Source organism: Choloepus didactylus, chromosome 13 (genome assembly GCF_015220235.1).
Source record: "Choloepus didactylus isolate mChoDid1 chromosome 13, mChoDid1.pri, whole genome shotgun sequence".
Taxonomy (NCBI): Eukaryota; Metazoa; Chordata; class Mammalia; order Pilosa; family Megalonychidae; genus Choloepus; species Choloepus didactylus.
In genome coordinates this window covers 68,372,226-68,387,516 of record NC_051319.1, presented here as the reverse complement: position 1 = coordinate 68,387,516, position 15,291 = coordinate 68,372,226, and the positions used below count along the sequence as shown (strand labels likewise).

The 15,291-nt window shown below is 37.4% G+C and overlaps 1 protein-coding gene across 3 annotated transcripts in view; it reads left to right on the top strand.

The window, feature by feature from the left end:
* MARCHF3 (membrane associated ring-CH-type finger 3) overlaps window positions 1-15,291 on the top strand; it is a 155,339-nt gene that overhangs the window by 82,230 nt on the left and 57,818 nt on the right. Inside the window, exon 1 of one of the 3 annotated variants that reach the window (XM_037802093.1) lies at window positions 9,643-9,791. The exons of the other annotated variants lie outside the window; for them this stretch is intronic. The gene's annotated coding sequence lies outside the window, so the exon portion shown is untranslated. Of the gene's footprint in view, window positions 1-9,642; window positions 9,792-15,291 lie in introns of those variants that run through there. 3 annotated transcript variants of the gene reach the window in all.

Sequence of the window (15,291 nt, the reverse complement as noted above, 5' to 3'; positions counted from 1 at the left end):
ACAGAGTTCCCATGTACCCCACACCCAGATTTCCTTATAATTATCATCTTACGTTAGTATGATACATTTGTTATAATTCATGATATCAAAACATTATTAACAAAAGTCCATACTTTATTCAGATATCCTTAGTTGTACCTAAAGTCCAGGACCCCATCTCAGATACCACATTACATTGAGTTATGTCTCCTTAGGCTCCTCTTGGTTGTGACAGTTTCTCAGTCTTTTCTTGGTTTTGATGACTAACCTTAACAGTTTTGAGGATCCCTGGTCAGGTATTTTGTAGGATGTTCCTCTGTTGGTATTTGTATAATATTCTTCCCATGATTAGACTGGAAATATGGATTTTAGGAATGAAGACAAAAGAGGGAAAGTGCCATTCTCATCACATGATATCCAGGATACATGCTATTGACATGACTTAACACTGTTGATGTTGATCTTGATCAGCTGGCTGAGATGCTGTTTTTCAGGTTTCTCCACTGTAAAGGGTATCCCCTGTTTCTTTTCCATATTCTATGGAAGGAAGTCACTATACATGGCTTACACTTAAGGAGTGGAGAGTTATGATGCACTTCCTTAAGGATGGAATAGTTCATAAAGTATTTGGAATTCTTCTGCACAGGAAATTTGTCTCTTTTCCCCCATTTATTTATTTTTTCAATCACTTATATCAGTATAAATACTCAAAACTATTTCATACTTGGTTTATAATCCAATACTACTTTATTTATTTTACAGCTCTGATTGTTCCGCCATTGGCCGTTGGAAGTTCTTTCAGTGGATTCTATTTCCCTTTGACATAACCCTATCATTGTGAATTTGGTTTTGTTTTAGTGATTATTCATTTTTAAATTAATTACATCTTGTATATAGAAATCAAATGGTATTTGTCAACTTTTCTCTGTATGCAAGGAATCAGTCAATTTCTATTCAAGTGAACAAGTGGTATTTTTTAAAAATGGCTCATATTTTGTTATTAAGTAGAAGATTATCCAGTAGCTTTGATCTTTCCTCTCCTTCAATACACTGTTCAACTATGACACCCTTTTTGGATTCAAAGATTAATTATTTTAAAGGTATTGTTGAACAGATTAGATCAGAGATATATCTAGAGACAACTGGGGTGGGATATGAAGAATTAGGTAATGAAAAACAAATAGTACAGAGTACAAGAGCAATGACCTTTAGAAATAAAAAGTGACTTTTGTAAAGAAAAAAAGCTTAACATTGAAGATAAATGAGTCAACTAGACCTTTTATTAAACTAGTATACATCTTAATATAATCATGAGTGCTTAAGTCAAACAAATAGCATAGAGCATACTGGAATGGTAGGTAAACTCTGGAGACACCTCATTAAAATCAAGAACAAGACAAAGATACCCACTTTTTACCATGATCATTGAATATTATTCTGGAAGCCACACCTATCCAAAAAACAGAAATCAGAGTTATCACTATTGGAAAGGAGGAGAACGATAGTGATTATTTTTATATTATATTTCTATTTGCATATCAACTTAAAAGAATCAACAAAAAGTAATATAATAATTAAAATTCTGTAAGGTAGTACTAGATATCAAATAAACCAAAATCAATACTTGCCTTTGTATGGGCAATAAATAGTTACAACATATAATGGAAAATATTCCATTTACAAGAGAATAAAATTTTCAGGAATAAATCTGTATTCAGAAAATTAAAATACTTTACTGAGGAAAATATAAGGAAACTTGAATAAATATCATGTTCCTTAGATGGGAAGACTAAATATTTTCAAGATGCCATTCTTTCAGTATTATTGTACAGGCTAAGTACCTGTTTCTGGGGGAAAATAAGGTTGGGTATTTTCTTCTACCAGATGTTAAAACAAATTATAAAGGTGTGCTGATTTTAGAAGAATAGAATATAGATTCATGAATAGACAGGTTAATGAAGCAGAACCTAGGAATAAACTCTAGTATATATAACAGTTTACTACAGATAAACTGTCTATGTAAGTGAATTTATCAATAAATAGGATTGAACCAATTGAAAAACTATTTGGAGAAACATCACCTCATCCATCAAACAGATTGAAGAGTTTATGAAACCATAAAAATCATAGGAAATATAGGATGAATGTTCATTGGCCCCTGGAATGAAGATGGCCCCTCTAAGTAAAGGAGTAATGGAAGAGACCACAGAGAAAATGACGGATAGGTTTAATTTCTAAAATCCATACGTCAAATAGATTAAAATCAAAATTAAAAGACAAGTGATGGGACTTTTTTTTACATTAAACGTATGTGGCAAAGGGTTACTATCTTTAACATATATACAAAATTCTTTAACATCATGTTTTAGTTTCCTCATTGCTAACACAAATACCATGCTATGGTTTTGCTTAAACAATGGGAATTTATTGGCTTACAGTTTTGAGGCTAGGAGAAGTCCGAATACAGGCATTGTCAAGGTAATGCATTCTTCCCAAAGACTGGCATTCTGGTCTGGCTGCTGGCGACTCTTGGTCCTTGGCTCCCCTGTCACATAGCAATGCACATGGCTACCTCTCTTGGCCTCTCCCTTCACTTTCCAGTTTCGTTGACCTTCAGCTACTTGCTTCCTGTGGCTTTCTTTCTGTGTCTTAATTTCATTCTGCTTAGAAAGGACTCCTGATTGAGTTGGGCCACTCCCTAACTGAGGTAACCTCATCAAAAGGTCCTACCTACAAATTTGGGCAGCAAATAAAAATATATATGCAGGGCCTCCTGAGGAGCTGGGGTAAAGTATGGAAATGTTGGACTTCCCCACCTGGGTTGTTGCTGATGTTTTCACAAACATTGAGGAGTGACAGTTTGGTATGCCAAGCCCTCTGTCTTGGGGCTTGCCCTTATGAAGCTTGTTACTGCAAAGAAGAGGCTAAGCCTACTTATAATTGTGCCTCATAGTCTCCCCCAGAGTACCTCTTTGTTGCTCAGATGTGGCCCTCTCTCTCTAGCTAAGCCAACTTGGCAGGTGAACTCACTGCCCTCACCCCTACATGTGACCTGACTCCCAGGGGAGTAAATCTCCCTGGCAATGCAGGATATGACTCCCAGGGATGAGCCTGGATCTGGTATTGTGGGATTGAGAACATCTTCTTGACCAAAAGGGGGATGCAAAATGAAACTAAATAAAGTTTCAGTGGCTGAGAGATTTCAGATGGAGTCGAGAGGTCACTCTGGTGGGCATTCTTATGCACTATATAGATAACCCTTTTTAGGTTTTAATGTATTGGAATAGCTAAAAGTAAATACCTGAAACTATCAAACTGCAACCCAGTAGCCTTGATTGTTGAAGAAGATTGTATAACTGTGTAGCTACCATGGGATGACAGTGTGATTGTGAAAACCTTGTGGATCACACTCCCTTTATCCAGTGAATGTATGGATGAGTAGAAAAATGGGGACAAAAACTAAATGAAAAATAAGGTGGGATGGGACATGATTTGGGTGTTCTTTTTTACTTTTATTTTTTATTCTTATTTTTATTCTTTCTGGTGTAAGGAAAATGTTCAAAAATAGATTGGGATGATGAATGCACAACTATATAATGGTGCTGTGAACAGCTGATTGTACATCATGAATGATTGTATATGTGAATATATCTCAGTAAAACTGAATTAAAAAATAAAAGGTCCTACCTATAATGGGTTCACACCCACAGGAATAAATTAAGTTTAAGAATGTGTATTTCTGGGGTACATAACTCCAAACCACCACATCACTAATAAAAAGGCTATAGAAACCTGGAAAAGACATGAATAGATAAATCAGAAAGATGAAATACTAGGGCCACTTTCCCTCTCTAAGCCAGCCCAACTTGGCAAATAAATTCATTAACCTCTCACCCATGAGGGACATCACTTCCAGGGGAATGAATCTCCCTGGCAACGTGGGACATGATTCCCAGGAATGAGCCTGGCCCTGGCAGTGAGGGATTTAAAATGCCTACTTGACCAAAAGGGGGGAAAAAAGAAAGGTAACAAGGTGAGGTCACAGTGGCTGGAGATTCCAAATAGAGGCAAAGGCTATCCTGGAGGTTTCTCTTATGCAAGCTCCAGCTAGACATCCCAATTGGCCACAACATGCCATGCTCTTACCAAAAGTAGTCCCCAAATACCTAGATCCCTACCTGATACTCTATAAAAGATGCACTCACTAAGTTTTATCTTTCAGAAACAAATCCACCAGAGTGTTCCTATGCCAAACAAGTCCTAAAACCCAGACACAACAGCCTCTTTAAGGTCAGCTATCAGATGTGGCCCCCTTCCCCATACTGTCGACACCCCCTTTTAATATAAACAAATTAAGGTGCTCACTGCCTAGACACCCCTAAAGATGAAGAAAGAAATTAAGAGGAAGGAGTAGCAACAAACAAGATAAGATTGAAGAAAGGTCTATGAATACTGAAACTTTATATAATTATATATATATATATATATATATATTTGGATGCTGGGTGTAAGGAAAATGACTGTAAGGAGGTAAATGACATGGTGGAACTGTAGCCTGTAGCATCCCTTGGGGTTTGCTCTATGGCTGCTGGTTGAATTGTGCCTTGAAGGTCTTCACCTTTCTGTATATACTTTGTATTGTATAATAAGGAAAAAACTGAAATTGTAGAACTGTAACTCTTGACAATTTTTGAAATTACCTATATGACTGCTTGTTGAGCTGTACATTGAGAGATGATACCTTTCTGTATGTATGTTGCATTTTACAATAATGGAAATGGCTGAAGTTGTGGAACTGGGACCCATGATGTTCCTTGAGATTTGCTCTCTAACTACTTGTGAAATCATACATTGAAAGTTACCACTGTTATGTATATATGTTAAAGTTCACAATTTAAAAAATGGAAAAAAAAAGAAACACTATGGGCAGGAAACACATGATGAAGTTTTAGCCTTTTTTAAGGAAATATTTAATATTTATTTGTTTAAATGTTTATATAAAGAAATTATAATAATAAGATACCAGTCTTCATCTGCCCAGTCTTGGCAAAGATTTGGTGAAATGAATAGTTTCATTTGCTGCCAGCAGAAGTAAAAATGTGACAGAAAATGGAAACATGTAGGTGGATGTCAGTGGAAAGAGGATTGGAAGGCATGATTCTAGTCCAGCCTTTCCAACTGTCTTGCTGTTTGAACCTGAACAGAAAGGATAAGGTCTCTGCATCTTTCGTTTCTTCATTTGTAAAAAAGGACACTTGGTTTAAAAATATGATAAATGCAGGGAAGACAAGAGAAGCTCCAAAATTGGGGTAGGCAATTTAGGGACCAGAAAAGAATAATTTAAGAAAAGATTCCTAGTAAAATCTCAGATATATTCATTGTAACAGCATAGATGACCCAGAAACAAATCTCCAAAATATATGGGAACGTGGCATAGGATAGACAAGGCATTTTAAAAAGTGGGAAAAGGAAGGATTATTCAATGAATGATTTAGCTCTCACTATGCAAAAAAAAAGATTAATGCCTCACCCCATACAGATTGATAGTTTTAGATGGATTAAGGACTTGAATGTGAAAAATAAAACATTAAAATTATTTAAAGGATGTACAAGAGAAAATCTTTATGATTTTAGGGAATTTTACTGATTCTCAGTCAGTACACAAAAAAGACAGTTCATAAAGGAAAAGATTACATTAAGAAGTAAAACTTTTATGCAGAAGCCACTGTAAATAAAGTTGAAACAAACCCTGGACTGGAAATATATATTTGCAACACATAAAACAGAAAATATGTTGGTTTCCAGACTACATAGAGAATCAGTATGAAAGACAAACAACTGTCTACAAAAAATGGTTAGCAAAGGATACCTTCAGGCAATACACAGTGAAGGAGATTAAAAGGACCAATAAATATAAGCAATGTTGAGCCTCACTTACAATTAGGAGAAATACTAAAACGAAATGGTAGCATTCCTCACCCATCAGGTTGGCAAAACAAAGAAAAATGACTGTCCAATATTGGCCAAGATGAGTGGAGAGGAGGATTTCCCCAGCTTGCTTAGAATGTAGTCGGTAGTCTGGTACGCCACATTGGAAAGCAATTTAGCAATACCTAGTAAAGTTGAAAATGTGGTCTGTGACCAAGCAATTTCGCCCCCAGAAATACTGCTGAGAGAAGCACTCCCAACAGAAACCCTGTATAAGGATGTTCCCCAAAGATTCTTTATCATGGGAAAACTCGAATATCTGTTAATGGAGAAAAGATAAAATAAATTATAGTATGTTCATATGCTTTTTCTTCATTGCTTTGACCCCAGCCACCAGAACAGTTCCCAAAATGTTGGTGCATACAAAATTTGAGTAAATGAATACAGTGGAACATGCACAGCAGTTAACATGAATAAACTAAATCCTTATGTGTTAGTATGGATAGATTACAAAAACAGTATTGGGTGAACAAAATTATTTTGGACTATGTATGGTATGGTACAATTTTAATACATATGGCATTACTATATACTGTTCATAGATACCTATACATGTAGTAAAATATAAAAACATGGGTTTGAAGAATACATACAAAATTCATAATCATGGTTGCCTCAGGAAAGGAAGGGAAGGGTAGTAGGAAGGAGAAAGAGGGAAGAAGGAGACTGGAGTAGGGGATGGGAAACAAAGAAGGCTTCATTTCCTCCATGGTCTTATTTCTTTTAATAAGAAAATTCATCTGAAGCACAAGCAACTTTTTAAAAATTGAATTGTAAATATATGGGGATGTTTACTATCTCTATTAAACTTTTTAAATAAAAAGAGTATTTTGTATCCATAACCTAAGTAGACATAGCTATATAAATGGAAATAAGAAGTAATAAAGAGTAGAAATTAAAAATAGTATCAATGAAATGCCCATGGCATCATTCTGGGGAGAAGAAACAAACTCCCTCTGCTGACTAATGTGAGTTGACTTAATGAGGAGGTCAACTCAACTGTAAGGAATATTGAGGTCATCAGGCCTCAGAAAACAATATGTGCATCCAAACTCAAGGGCTGTGAACAAGGGAAAGGAAGGGAAAAAGACATATTTTATAAGTCAATCTTAACATTTTTGCAATACCTCTTATTTGCAGACTATTGGATTTATGTTATTGCACTCTTGGTGTGATCTGTTTTATGTATCTGATAGTTTTTATGAATAATTGTTTGAGTTGTAAACTCCTATACACTTAATTAAAATAAATAAGTCACACTTAAAAATAAAATAAAATAAAATAAAAATAGTATCAATGAAATTAAAAAGTCATTTACTAGGTTTAAAATAAAGTCAAGTAAGTCACCTAGAACATAGAACAAAAAAACAAAGAAGTTGAGTATACAAGAGAAAATGTAATGGTCATAGACACCCAGCTGTAGAAATCCTACCCTCAATTAAGAGCTCTAGAAGGAGAGAACAAAGACGAGGAGGAGGAAGAAGTAATTAAAGAAATAATAGAACTCTTCCCAGAGCTGAGAAAAGACAAGAGCCTTCAGATTCAAAGGGAAAGTACTTATGAAACAGTTTTTATTCCATCATATTACATTTGGCATAAAATCCAAACTCCTAACCATTGCCTACCAGGCCTTAATTTATAGCCTTTTCATGGTTCTTGAAATATGACAAGATTACTCCTTATATAGGGCCATTAAAATTCCCTTTGTATAGAATTTCCTCCCCTCATTCAGGGTTTAGATAAAATGTCACTGATTCAGACAATTCTTCCCTTTTGCTATCTCTTGCTATCCTCTCACCCTTATGTTAAATAGCTTTTTCTTGTTTACATCTATAAAATATAGGCCCCATAAAGCCAGAGAATCTGGCCAAATCCAGGATTGTTGAAAGTTGCTTGTCATTCAGTAGCTGCTTTATAAATATTGCTGGATGAATGAATATGTTTTTATATGCATATAGACACTGTATTTGAAGATTGCTAATCTAGTGTTAGTAATATCTTGGTGGTTGGAATGTATATATATATATATATATATATGGAATATAACAACTGGAAATTTGATAATCTTCATTTTACAACATGCTTTCATGTATTATCTCATACTATCATAGTATGAGAGTATATGAGTATCACCACTTTACGAAGGAGAATGGGGCTAAAAGAAATTAAGTGACTCTCCCCAGGACCCACATCTATTGCATTGTTGGACCCAGGATAAATTCCACATCTGATGAATTTCTTGATATTACATTACCTCCTAATGTAATAATGTAGCTTCAGGACTAATATGTAATTGTTCTGTGTTCAAGGCAATACAAAAGATTCATAGAGCATAGGGCCTGGCCATATGGTTATAAAGCTTTCCAGGCAAGAATGAGTTTTTTAAAAAGCAAGTTCTTCAATCCTTATGAAATCTTGAACACAAAGATAAAGAGAAGATGATAACAGTATTCAGAAAGGGGAAAAAGTTACTTATAAATAATAAGAATTACCCATCAGCAACACTGACATTAGAAGAATGACTTGAAAGTGCTGAGAGAAAATAATTTTGAACATAGAATTTATATACCACTAAGCTATTAATCCAAAATATGATGTCAGAGTAAAGATCTTTAACACATATAAGGACTCACAAAGTTGACTGTCCTTGCACACTTACTGATAAAAAAATATTGCTTAGAATGTTCTCTAGGAAAGGAAGCAAGGAACCCAAGAGAGAGAAAGGAGAGCATCATTCAAGAAAATGTTGACTCTAATCAAACAGTACAATGAAAAGAAATCTTATGGTAGTGGCAGGTTTAGAAAACACTATGTCTGAATTACAGCTTGAAGTCAGAAGGCAACAGGAAGCTTGTCTTCAAGAAGACGTGGATTTTCTGTAATGGTTTGATTAGAAAGCTGTATGTATGGTCTTAGCATTAGGGTGAAATCATATACTGCTTTTGTCAACAAGAAAAAAAAACAAAGGCAAATAGAAAAATACTGACAAACCGAAACCTCTTATGAATACGTAATCCGATTATGAAGTAAATGAAAAAGTGCTTTAATTTTGAAAAATCGGTGGAATATAATAAAATAAAAGAGGTTTGGCCTTGAGTCTTGGAACATTCTCCTTTCAGCAACATGGGTTAAGAGACCCAGCAACCTCCTTCTCCCAGGATCTAATTACACTGCTTGGTTCTGTAGTGAATAATATTTACAGAATCATAATATTGAAATTCTGTTTTATTTAGTTTTCATTTTCTGCAATTTCTTTCTAGAGAATCCATGAAAGGTAATTATGATTACAGACAATTTAAACGATAAACCTTAATGTAAAATTAATAATATGGCTGGGAGAATTTGAGTGATGGAAGAGGGAGGTGCAATGGAGGGAAGTGAAATGAAGTCAATTTCCTCAACCTACGCAGTAGGGGGAGGTTAAGAGATACAGTTTTAAACTGATAGCTCAAGCAGTAAACATGTAGGCATATCATTTAAAGTTAGTAAAGAACTAAAATGGGGAAGAAAAGGAAGGAGGTAAAAAAAAAAAAAGTCATGGGCTAAATTGCTAATTTTTTTTAAATTGGGAGTTAATAGATAGTGTGCAAAGTTGATGAATCAAGAGAAGAGGTAAAGGTCCCCAAAATAAGAGAGTCTAGCTGGAGAAAAATGCAAGTTTGCTGCCAAAGCTGTTTGTCTTATCCTTCTTGGGCTGTTTGTCTTGTAACTTCCGTATCTTTTTCTTAGAGAGTAGAAGGCCTGGATCACAGCTGTGCCAAAACTCAAAAACCTAGAGGAAACACTGAACAATAGAGAAAAACATCCAAATGGAAACACTGAAGGTCAGTGCAGACAGAGCTATTGTGTACATCTCATCTAGTCCTGTTGGGATAAGTCAAACAGCACCTACAATCAACGGGGAAAAAATAAGTCCCAGGAACCCAATCAACAGAGAAATGGATGGACCTGAAATTATTCAAGGCAATTTACATAGGGATAGTAACAAAAAGAGAATGTACACTCAAGTTCATTGTTCACCCAAAGGAAACTACCCGAGTCGAAGTAAGACTCAAAATATTTCATGAAAAAAAATCTGTAAGTGGTACAACATATATTTTACTGCAATTATTTAATTCTATACTCTCTGGCATTAAGATGATAGGGAGAAGTGGGGGGATTTATCAAAAGCATCAGATGAGGTAGGAGGAAAATCAATCAAGTGTGATGTCCTGGAAGCGGAGTAAAGACAGTGGATTAGGATGGAAAGAGAAAACAATTAAGTTAACTACTGCCGAGAGGTCAAATAAAAGAAGACTGAGAATTGACTATTGGATTTAGCAACATGGATTTAACTGGTGACCTTGACAAGAGCAGTTTCATTGGAATAGTGGTGGCAAAAGCCTGATTGGAAGGAGTTTAAGAGAGATAGAAAGGTACGGAAGGAAACTCGTGAGCATGGATGGATAAGTCCATCTTGATTGTGGTATAGATTTCAAGGGTGTATACATATATCAAATTGATCAAATTGCACACTTGGAATTTGTGCACTTGAGAGAATTTCCATTATATCTCAATAAAGCTGCAAAAAGAGAGGAGTAGAAGGAAAGGTATAGAGAAAGCTTTTGAGGAGATTTGCTTTAACGGGAGCAGAGAAATGAGGTGGTAGCTGCAGAAGTGGGGTAAAAGGATTTTTGTTTAGAAGGGAAAAATGACCACATATTTATATGCTGCTGTAAGTAGGAAAAATCAATGAAGACAAAGAGAGGGGAGCATTGCTAGAAGGGGGTGGTATCTGGTGCGCAAATGGACAAAGAGGAGTCCAGGTTCATTCATGGAAACAGATGGAGAGGCACAGTCTATGTGTACAGACATAGGTGAGTAGATGGGGTGCTGGGAGGCTCTGGAAGTTCTCTTTGAATTGCTTCACTTTTCTTCATGAAATGGGAAGCAGGTTCATCAGCTGAGAGCGAAGATGGGGAGAAGGTGTTGGAGGTTTGAAGGGAAAGTGGGCATTATGAAATTGTCAAGGAGAGTGAGTATGTATAAGTGAATAGAGTGAGGAAATAAAGTTTGATTGCTAGGCTGCATTCAGGGCTCATTGAGATTTGTGGCCATGGATTTGAAGTAAGACCATTCAATGCAGTTGTGTGTTTTTCTCCAGCAACATTGAGCAACAAGGATACAGGCATGGAATTGGAAGAGAATTGGATTTTGGTTTTGCCGAGAGAATAGACAAATGAGAGAGGCAAAAGAGTTGTGAGTGTATGGAAAAGATTGATTCCAATGATGGGCCATGTATTTAAAGTGGACCAGGAGGTTAGAGAGACATGAAGATGACAAGGGTCAGTGGAAAGTGGTAAAAATCAATGGATTGGTGATCCTTGTGCTGTCAAAAGATTGCTGGAGCTGCGCTATTGAAGAGGATGAGCTCTAAAAGTGGGGGCGGGGGGTTCAGAGAGTGGGGTGCCTGACACAGTATTCCACTAAATGGATGTGCAGAGTTTGTTTAACAAGTTAGGATCCTTTCTAAAATAAGCCTGTAGGATCAACAAAGCTGTTTCCTTTACTTCTGCCACCACTTATTTCTGTCATTGCTGTTTTGACTGAGGTTCCAGGAATTTCTGCAAGGTTCAACTCCTTCCTTCTCAGATCATTTAACCCCCCCCCCCCCAACTATTTCCGTAGGCACCTTTGCCTCTCTGACCCCAACTCTCTCATCTGCCCTTGAATCATGCTGGGAATTCTGTGATTCCTTTAAGAGCCAGAAGGGAAGTGAGGGAAACCAGCCCACTTGCCACTTGTCTGTCCCTCCAGGGTCCCCTCAGGGGCACTCCACTTTGTCAAGAGCTAGGTTTTGGATGAAGAGTTGCTAGAATGTAGAGAAATGATATATTTTCCTTTTACAGTTGGGGTTCTACTCCCTTGTCCAGAAAAGATAATAGGGTTAGGTTTTTTGGGGTGTAGGTTGACCTTTCTGGGGCTCTTGCTGTATGAGATGTTATCACTGTTACCTGTCACACTGTCCTAGATGACATTTTGCATTTTCTATCCCATCAGAACCGCTACAAATGTTATTTTTGATACACCAATCATCATCAAGACCTATTTTCTTGGTTTAAGTGAACTGTGTGTCGTGATCTTTAATGGAAAATCATTTAACAGGATAATTAAATCCTGTAGGGAGGATTAATTTAAGATTTCATATCATTTATTAGCTGGCTAGTACTTTGTTTTCTTTAACATACATACATTAAGGAGTTGGCATTTAGATTTGAATGCAGTGATAATTGTGTTTGCCTCCTAAGACATGTCTCTTTTTTTTAGGTTATTTTTTTGAATTCCATTTATTGAGATATATTCACATACCCTACAATCATCCACAGTGTACAATCAGTTGTTCACAGTATCATCATACAGCTGTGCATTCATCACCAAAATCAATTTTTGAACATTTTCATCACTACAAAAATAAAAAAAATAAGAATAAGAATAAAAACACAAGTAAAGAAGAACACTCAAAACATCCCATCCCCCCTATTATTCGTTTAATTTTTGTTCCCATTTTCCTACTCATCTGTCTGTACACTGGATAGACGGAGTGTGAGCCACAAGGTTTTCACAATCACATGGTCACACCGTGTAAGCTATATAGTTATACAATTATCTTCAAGAACTAAGGGTACTGGATTGCAGTTCAACAGTTTCAGGTATTTCCTTCTAGCTACACACTAAAAACTAAAAAGGGATATCTATATAGCATTTGAAATCTCTCAGCCACTGAAACTTTACCTTGTTTAATTTCTCCTTCCCTTTTTGGTCAAGAAGATGTTCTCAATCCCACGATGGGGGTCCAGGCTCATCCCTAGGAGTCATGTCCTACTTTGCCAGGGAGATTTACACACCTGGGAGTCACTAAGACATGTCTTTTAAGGTATTTTCTCTACTAGGATTTCTTTTTAATAAAGCTAAAATTCTATTTAAAAGAAAGAAAAAGTTTTTAATGCTCTTATCATGTTTTATTGATTACCAAGGAAGATTTTCCTTCATGATGGGAAAAATCCTTCCTCCTCTCCACATGCCCTCATCGTTCCCCTTCCCACTTCCACCCCTGTACCACAAGCCAACAAAGACACATACCCACAAAAACACACCAGGCAAATGCTTCCTGTCTAAGCAGTCCTGCCTTCCCTGGGATGCCTTCCTCAGCTCACTCCTGCCACAGGAAGATGTTCCATTCGTCCTGTCTAACATCACATCAGAACCAACTTATGGAGATCCCATACATGTTTGTTAACCCCATCTTGTCTCTGTCTTCTTTGTACACTAGAATCTTGCTGTAACTGTCATCAAGTTCTTTGTTGAGGGCCTGTGTCACAGGTGACGCAGACATGATGAAATCCATGGGCACTTAAGAAACTACCCCCCCTCAGACCTAGGCCAGAGATCATTATGCAGAAACCCATTTAAGGGAGAAACTCCAGCGCCACAACCTAAGGCTACTTTCAACAACTTGTTTCCTCAAAACAGGGAAATGATCAGGGGCAAAGTTTTCTCTATTCCTTTGTGTATTTCTGCAGAAATCCTGGTCCAGTGCATGCAGTGGATGCTCAATAGAAATTAACAGACTGAGTGAGAAACGGTACAATGCTACTGAAGATACCCCACAGAGCTGGCAGTGTTCCCATGTGGGGTCTGGGTGGAAGGGGAGGAGCTCTCAGTTATGTTTGAGGAATGGAATTGGGCTGTTCCTGGCTTGGTGGTGTTTTTTATTGATGTAGAAAGAGTATGTTGCTTTTTCCTTCCACTAAAAGATTATTTTGATTAGTGAGAATAGTAGTAGGGAAAGGCAGTTCAGTCATACCTGCAGGTCATTAATGGGGATGTCCTGTCTGACCAAGCACACAGTTGTCATATTTAGGGTATCTGTTCTCACACAGCCCCACCCACCCACCATCACATGTGAGCGAGTACACATCCCTGAACCCACTGCTCCCCAACGTGAGAGGCGGTATTGTAATGTCTGTGGTTTCAGTGACTGCCTGAACTGGGTGTGTGAGAGCCTCCTGCACCAGGAAAAAAAAGTCCTTTTGTTCTCTTACTCCTGTACCTTCCCCAGTAGAATCAAGGGCTTAAGTGGTTATTTTTAGCCACTTTTGTCTGGCGAGGAAGGAGGAAAGGGAAAGTGAGGGAGCCTTGATGTTCTGTTGCAGCTTCCAGTAAAGAATGGGCTTTTAAAAACATCATTGGTGAAGATTAATTCCTTTGTCAATAAATTTCAGCAGCTAATCTAGTGCCAGTTGCATATGCCTAGAAATGAGCCCTGTGGAAATTCGAGGAAACTAAATCATCATGTGGTGCTTGCTTTTTCGCCCAAACACTGACCGGGCATCTGCCGTTACTTTCCATTTTTTAAATTGCAAAGGAAAAGAAATGCCAAACGATTTTTGCAACTCCAAAGGGCAAACTGGATATGTTTTGATGTAAGTTGAAAATAAATTATTCTAAAATCTATTCACATATAGAATTATGTTCTGAGATACACCAAACTGGCAGTCAGTTTCACATACTCAGTTCCTCCTCTGCCAAACCTTTGGGCAGTGACTTGCCTTGAATGGTTTCCACCCAGTTCAACTCTCTGCCAGGGGCGGGGCTTAGTAAAAAGGGTAGCCCGAGGCCCTTACCCCACACTCCCTACCTGCTTAGAAGAAGCCTTCTCCCTCCCAGGCCTTTGGGGCCATTTCCTTGGGCTGACTGTCAGTTATTCTGACTGTTGGGTGCCCGATAAAGCCTAGGACCCCATCTGGCCCAAGAAGCACCATTTTTATGTAGATTTTGGAAGATGAAGAGCCTTGGAAATCCAGAGGACTAATTCCTATTTCCAGACATTTCCAGTACCTGAGGTGGCAGAAAGCCAAGCTGCCCCACTTGTTTCATCCCCCTCTCCCAGTCCCCAAATTCACACGGTTTCTGTCAAAGCAGGGGCTTTCAGATTCTTTAACTGTAATCCTCAGGAATAAATTTTACATGGCAACCCAGTTCACATGTAGACAAAACAAAACTTACCCTTGCTATGTATGACGGACTCTGGTTTGTTTCTCAATTCACTTTTACCCTATTCTATTTCATTTTGTTAAATGCTGTCTAAGACTCACTAAATTGATTTCATTACCCACTATGGATCGTGACCCAGAGTGGGGAAGACACTGTACTAGACTTGCAGAATCTCAGCATCTTAAAGCAAGAAGGTTCTGCAGAAAGGGCCTCTCCCCTACAGAATGTGTCATGTCCTCTGACATTAGCTGAGCTGCGCAGGGCACCTACTGAGCAACTCTAATGAGCCAG